Genomic DNA, 6,240 nt, shown 5'->3' with positions numbered 1-6,240 from the left:
CCCTGCTGAGCAGAGAGCCCGATGCGGGGCTCGATCCCAGGACCCTGGGATCATGACCTGAGCCGAAGGCAGCGGCTTAACCCACTGAGCCACCCAGGCGCCCCCCATTTTTTTTTTTTTTTACTAGGTATCATCCTTGGGCTCTGTCTTCTACCTGCCTAGCTCAGATTTAGCAAGAATCCTGCTAGGTCAGTTTAGGGAAAATTCCCCCACCCTTGACATCTGATCACCATGGCCTGCCTTCAGCAAGAATCCCCTCGCCTTTAATGTCTCCTCTTAGTAATTTTCCACCCCATTAACCCCAATTCTGTTCCTGGCTATAAAACCCAAGCTGTCTGACATCTTCTGAGTTGAGCCCCATCTCTCTCCCTGTTGGGATAGTCTTGATACATATCACAAAAGTCCTGAATTAAAAAAAAAAAAAAAAGCCTTTCTTACCCTTTTGACAAGTGTTAGAATAACTTTTTTGTTTAACATTATCAACACTTGTCTTAATATACCTTCAGCCTAATTGTTTAAGTTCATATTCAATTCAAGGCAGTTTGGTGTTCTAACAAGTGACAGACTTTGGCAATTGATTCCTTAGGGTGACATGTGAGTACTGGAGATTAAGGGGAAGCCTGCTGTATGGATTCATTTTGTGAGATGCAGAAAACCCAAGTGGTTCAGTCTCCAAAGTTATGCACGAGGGGTCCTTCCAGCCTCAGTTGTGTCTTCCTGAAGTGGACTAATCCATAGTGGTAAGTGCAAGATTTTTATACCTAAGTTGCTTTGGAATAATTCCAAACCACATTTTACTTTTCTCAAAGACAGAAACTGTAGCAACACTTTTGGAATTAACATATTCTTTTATAAATTGGGCATCTCAAAATGTTAGTTTTAAATCTTGGGTACAATTATCAATTGTCCATAAAGTTAATAGACAAAAGAGAATGCAGTGGTACAAGTGTGTAAAGTATATGGTTTTTAATATATTCAATTCAATCTCATTAAGCCCTTTTGTTTTGCTATGAAATATTTTAAATTTATCTTTTCAGACCAATTAGCTTTTTAGAGAACATTTTCTTACAATCATACACACACACACACCCAACAAATGTATATTTAATTTACAATATCTAAAGAATGTCTTTAAATCCTTAACTTTTAGAGATATATAATCTTTAGACTCATCATTAAATCATACTAGTTTCAGATAAGTTATTTCATTGTTTCATTCTGAACTTAGGAAAAGATCACACAAAACTCATGTAAGGATTAGATAGTGGTATTACGTATCTATGTTTGGGTTTTTGTTTCAATATCTTGGAATTAATATTTACAGGGTATAGATCTAAATTCTCACTGTTAGTATTAGCGAACTAAAATACAAGCTACTTTTTTCATATATCCTCAGGAAAACACGAACTAGGAAACCTGGTATTTAAAGATAATTGTGACTAATAAGAAGAGATAAATAGAAGTTTTTTAGGTTAGATCTAAAACTATCTTTTATTGTGGCCAAAAGCAGACCAATTTAATTTACCAGTTACAGTTTTTATCTTTTTAAAATCAGTTTAATGTTGCATTTCCAAGTTAATATAAGTCATGTTTCTGAATTTTAAATATGTACTCAAACTTTGGGTTTCATCAAATACCTGACTTTTGGACAACTGGAATGTACTCAAACTTTGGGTTTGATCAAATACCTGACTTTTGGACAACTGGAATATAAAGGAGTGGTTGGGTAGCAGTATGGCTACCTTCAAGCTTCTAAAACTCTAACGTGGACTTCTGGATTTTGTAGGGAGCATACTCCTCTACTAAGATTCTGGTTAAGTACTGTGTTGTTTCCTCGTATCACTTCAATAAGAACTTCACTATGTCCATGAGCTTCAAGGATACCTCTAAGATGCACCATCTTGTCTAGGATAAAAGTCCTCATTAGAGAGAATAGTTTATTTAAAATATTGCTGGCAGGGGCGCCTGGGTGGCTCAGTGGGTTAAAGCCTCTGCATTCGGCTCAGGTCATGGTCCCAGGGTCCTGGGATCGAGCCCCGCGTCCGGCTCTCTGCTCGGCGGGGAGCCTGCTTTCCCCTCTCTCTCTGCCTGCCTCTCTGCCTACTTGTGATCTCTGTCTGTCAAATAAATAAATAAAATCTTTTAAAAAAAAATAAAATAAAATATTGCTGGCATACCAATTCTATTCTAAAGAATTTATAAACTTTCTAATCAGTCTTAATATATGTGCACCAAATATGCTAATATTCTCTCTAAGCATTTCCCTAAAAACTACAGTACTTAAATATATGACAGAAAAACACTCAGGCCAGTTTTACCTGGGGGATTTCAATAACCTCAATTAATATGTAAGCTTTCACATCCATATGATGCACTGACTAACATAACAAAAATAGAAACCAAATTAAAGTTGAAAGTAAACATGAAACAGAAATATTTTAAGCAAATGATGCTTACTACTGGCACTAACTTTTTACAATAAAAGTAACTACTTAGAATTTGTACAATGAGGGGCGCCTGGGTGGCTCAGTGGGTTAAAGCCTCTGCCTTTGGCTTGGGTTGTGATCCCGGGGTCCTGGGATCGAGCCCTGCGTAGGGCTCTCTGCTCAGTGGGGAGCCTGCTTCCCCCTCTCTCTCTGGCTGCCTCTGTCTATTTGTGATCTCTGTCTGTCAAATAAATAAACAAAATCTTAAAAAAAAAAAAAAAAGAATTTGTACAATGAGAGCAAACAAGCACTTAGTATATCTCCTCGTTGTATCTAACTTCATTAGTGTACTCAAATGTATTAAGCTGCCAAAAATATATCTAGTGAATATTTTTTCTTCTATTACTATGATTGAGTAGCATTTGAAAATAAAATTGCATACTTATTGCCCTGGATTAAAGATTTTATTTAAGAGAGAGAGAGAGAGCATGCACCTGAGCAGGGGAAAGAGCAGACGAGAGGGAGAGAATCTGAGCAGACTCTGTGCTGAGGGTGGAGAGTGAAGCAGGGCTCCATCCCACAACCCTGAAACCATGACCTGAGCAGAAATCAAGAGTCAGATACTGAACTGACTGAGCCCTGTCCTGGGTTATTTTATTTTATATTTTTTAAAGATTTATTTTCTATTTGACAGAGAGCACAAGCAGGGGGAGCAGTAGACAAAGGGAGAGGGGGCAGCAGAGTCCCCACTGAGCAGGGAGCCCGATATGGGGCTCGATCCCAGGACCCTGGGATCATGACCTGAGCTGAAGGAAGACGCTTATCTAACTGGCAACCCAGGCGCCCTACTCTGGGTTATTTTAATGAACAGTTCTTTCACTGTAGAACTATGAGGATTATTAGACTCATTTAAATAATATAGAGCTTTTGGGACGCCTGGGTGGCTCAGTGGGTTAAAGCCTCTGCGTTCGGCTCAGGTCATGATCCCAGGGTCCTGGGATTGAGCCCCACATCGGGCTCTCTGCTCAGCAGGGAGCCTGCTTCCCTTCCTCTCTCTGCCTGCCTCTCTGCCTACTTGTGATCTCTGTCAAATAAATAAATAAAATCTTTAAATAATATAGAGCTTTTAAAAAATTCACACTGACAATACTTTATATTAAAAAAAAATAGATTTGGAGCACCTGGATGGCTCAGTCAGCTGGGTGTCTGCCTTTGGTTCAGGTCATGATCCCAGGGTCTTGGGATAAAGCCCGGAGTTGGGCTCCCTACTCAGTGGGGAGACTGCTTCTCCCTCTCCCTCTGCCTCCTCCCCCTGCTCGGGCTGTTTCTCACTTTCTAATAAATAAATAAAATCTTTTTAAAAAGATAGGTTTTCTGTTTAAATATTATTTTCAAGTCACATGCTTTGAGATTTTAAGATTAGTATCTTAAAAAAATTTTTTAAAAGTCTATGCCGTAAGAAAAAATTATACTTTAATCAGTCAATAAGTTCCATCATTAGCAGTTAGCTTTTTACTGGCTCCTGGTGGGGAAAATGACACCCAATTGGAAAAAAAAAAAGAGCTTTATGCTATTGATATAAAATTTCACCACAACTGTAAACGTTCTGTCCATCAGTGGGTACAAAAACAAGAAACCCAGGATAAAGGAATTAGATCTTTCTTCATCATGCTAGCCAAGACATGGAGACTAGCACATTTCAAATGGAGAGAATGTTAAGCCCTAATAATGACATTTGCACAGGTTGGAGTAATTAGCGCTACCAACTAGATAGGAAAAGAACCTGGGCATGAAGCTCACCGAGATCCTGCATAGCTCAAACACCAGCTCAAAAGAAGAATGAAGAGAGTTTAATTTCCCTCCATTAAGCACACTCCAGCTGCAGTATATAACCAAGGCACCACTTCCCACCTTAGGGCAGTTGTAACTAAGTTACACAAAGAGTTTTTTCCCCCCTGCTTTTATTTGTTTATTTAAGATTTTATTTATTTGACAGAGAGACACAGTGAGAGAGGGAACACAAGCAGGGGGAGTGAGAGAGGGAGAAGCAGGCTTCCCACCAAAGCAGGGAGCCCAAAGCGGGGCTTGATTCCAGAACACTGGGATCATGACCTGAGCCAAAGGCAGATGCTTAACAACTGAGCCACCCAGGTGCCCCACATTTATTTATTTTTATTACTAATACACAAAGAGTTGGTTGTTTTTTTTTTAAGATTTTATTTATGTATTCGACAGAGAGAGATCACAAGTAAGCAGAGAGGCAGGCAGAGGGAGAGGAGGAAGCAGGCTCCCCGCTAAGGAGAGAGCCCGATGTGGGTCTTGATCCCAGGATCCTGGGACCATGACCTGAGCCAAAGGCAGAGGCTTTAACCATCTGAGCCACCCAGGCGCCCCCCACAAAGAGATTTTAAGAAGAAGTCAAACACCATCAGTAGCACTCTGCTATTTACGTGATCCCATGAAAGTACAAGATTTTGTAATTTAAATATCAAGGGCTGGAAAAAGGAGACAATAAATACTACTGTATTAATGCTTGATTTAAAACCTCTTTAAGGGGCGCCTGGGTGGCTCAGTGGGTTAAGCCGCTGCCTTCTGCTCAGGTCATGATCTGAGAGTCCTGGGATCGAGTCCCAAGTTGGGCTCTCTGCTCGGCAGGGAGCCTGCTTCCCTCTCTCTCCCCCTCTCTCTCTGCCTGCCTCTCCATCTACTTGTGATCTCTGTCAAATAAAATTTAAAAAAAAAACCTCTTAAGATCTCTCATTTGACTTGTATTTCCATAAGTAAAATGAAACCTTTTCCTGAACAAAGAAATAGGGTTTTAAAAAGATGATAAACTTAGACACACAATATCAGCACAACTGAATTTTTCTAGAATATCTGAATTAGCTAATGGCTCTGCGTAACAATTTCACTTAATTCAAATGTGAAATGTATTTCTAAAACTCATTTTACATTCCACTTTAAGTCAATTATTAAGATAATTATCATTATCTTTACCACAAAGGTACTAAAAATAGTTTCCATTTTTTTTAAAGATTTTTTTTAAAGATTTTATTTATTTATTTGACAGAGAGAGATCACAAGTAGACAGAGAGGCAGGCAGAGAGAGAGAGGGAAGCAGGCTCCCCGCTGAGCAGAGAGCCCGATGCGGGACTCGATCCCAGGACCCTGAGATCATGACCTGAGCCGAAGGCAGAGGCTTAACCCACTGAGCCACCCAGGCGCCCAATAGTTTCCATTTTTTATGTTATTGAACAGTTAGAAATAAAATCACAGGGATCTCAGCAACAAAAATAGCTAAACCTGTGGTGGTTTTGCTACACCAAGGGCTAGTGAGTCTTTTAGATCCAGTACTTGATGACCTGACCCCAGACTGCATTTCAGTTTCTCCTTCACTGTACACACCTCTGACAAATTTCAAGACGTGCTCTAGACCAAGAAATGAAATAAGGAAATAAGGAAGAATTTGCCAGAGTGTAGAGTGGGGTTCTTTAAGACTTAAAAGAAGATAGATGAAAAGCATTTCTTGGCTTGTCAAGAAAGCACTTTTTTTTTTTTTTTTAAACAGTTGCTTTTGTTGGAGCAGAACACTCCCTCTGTTTCTCATACAGACGAAGAAATCTCTTTGAGGTAAAGTGTTGGATGCCTGAACAGTGATGCACAAAGCAAACCTGGAACCTGATTGTGGGTCGGAATTACGGAGAGGGCTTGTTAAAAAGATATATTGCTGGTCCCCACCCTCTGATTTTTCTGAGTCGGTAAATCTGGAGCCCAAGAATTTGCACTGCTAACAAGTTCTCAGCTAAGGCTAATA

Source organism: Lontra canadensis, unplaced genomic scaffold (assembly GCF_010015895.1).
Source record: "Lontra canadensis isolate GAN:19392208 unplaced genomic scaffold, GSC_riverotter_1.0 scaffold17, whole genome shotgun sequence".
Taxonomy (NCBI): Eukaryota; Metazoa; Chordata; class Mammalia; order Carnivora; family Mustelidae; genus Lontra; species Lontra canadensis.
Note: the sequence above shows the minus strand (reverse complement) of the source record.